Source organism: Anopheles stephensi, chromosome 2 (assembly GCF_013141755.1).
Source record: "Anopheles stephensi strain Indian chromosome 2, UCI_ANSTEP_V1.0, whole genome shotgun sequence".
Taxonomy (NCBI): domain Eukaryota; kingdom Metazoa; phylum Arthropoda; class Insecta; order Diptera; family Culicidae; genus Anopheles; species Anopheles stephensi.
In genome coordinates, this window is record NC_050202.1 from 260011 (window position 1) to 261589 (window position 1579).

The window sequence follows — 1579 nt, forward strand, 5'->3', positions numbered from 1 at the left end:
GTTTGGCACATTCAAAGAGCGTTTGACATTGGCCCGTTCATGGATCGTTCCAGCAAACCATTGGAAACATTCTTTATATATTGTTTCACACGTTTTCATCAAGCTGGTAAAATTTTGAGAAGATGGCGTTTTCGGGTCTTTACACCATCATTGCTCTGCATTATATCGTACAGGGTGAGTGACTGGATGGTTGAGAACCAGTAAAAAAAGCTTGGTACCCTAACCCAAAACATGTCTGCACGGGAAAGTGAGTAATAATAAGCTGTGGAAAGAAAACGTGATGAATCTACTCACTGGGGAAAAAGGAATGCGCAGCATTCGGGTGTCGGGATGGATCCGTTCTTCTGTGCCGTGCCTGAAACGAAGGAATCGCCGGCATTGCGACCGTGCTGGGCTGTGAATTGAGACTAACAATGCGAAAAATAATATCTAACAATAGGAACGACTCGCTCCGCAACTCTGCTCCGTGCCAGGACCTCCGGAACGCTCTAATGAGGGGATAAAACGGAAGATATCTCGTTTGCCATAACCATTTTGTGATCGAGTCGAAATGTGCTGCAAAAAGGGTCTTCCCGTTCCCCGGTGAAAATTGAGGAATGAAACGTACGATGAAGTAGTAAATGCTGAAACGAAAGCGGATCCACCATAAAATGGTTTTACAGCGGACAATAATATTAAAATTCCATTAAATTTCAAACAATTTTTACGACTCATTCAGGATGTGCCCCGCTTCGCTTTTTGGACTATTGGGCTGGCCGGACGGCTGCTGGCATCAGATATGGTGACGTTCTGGTGTGCTGATTTGGCTCACGTTCCTTCGTAGTTCTAGTCCCTCCATGGGCGCGTAGAGTAGTTGTGTTAGGACATCAGAAAGTGGAATCACACCTATCCCCATACCGGCGACCCTGGCCAGGCTTTACACCGTAAATGTTGCAGAAATTATAATTTTGCCGTCACGCTTCCTGTGCCACCACCATCACACGGTGCCTATGAAAGCTCTCAACTACTCACCACTTTTGGTCCAGACAGACGAGTAGTCGGACAACCTGTCGGGACTTTACCTTGCTCATGAAACCGCATGATCATGACCCGGAGCTCGGTATGAAAATTCAATTGAAATAGATGGGATTGTTTAATTACATCTCCCCAAATGGACCCCAAATGGGAACACGACCCTTTGCAACAAAATGACCGTGTTCGACAATAAACCAACAATGATGCCGCTTTGCCGTACCTGCCATCGACAGATACAGGCACACACATACGGCGACGAGCATGCACGCGGCGCATGAAATATGGGCCATAAAATAATCATCAAAATTATTTAAATGTCCGTGCTGATGAAAGGGAGTACGGTTTTGTGCTTTTTGAGCCTTCTTTGGGGCTTTCGTTTAAATGTACTTAAAGTTAAATTGTAATATTGAAGATCAAGATCGTTCCTTTTCCGGCTTCATGAGGATGGTGTGCTGCTGCGTGCTGGTCTGTAAGTATGTGGAAAATGAAATAAACTAGCTTGGTCTCTCGCTACGCTTTCGCAAATTTGTCTCCGGGGATCGGGAACGAAATTAAGGCATGGTGG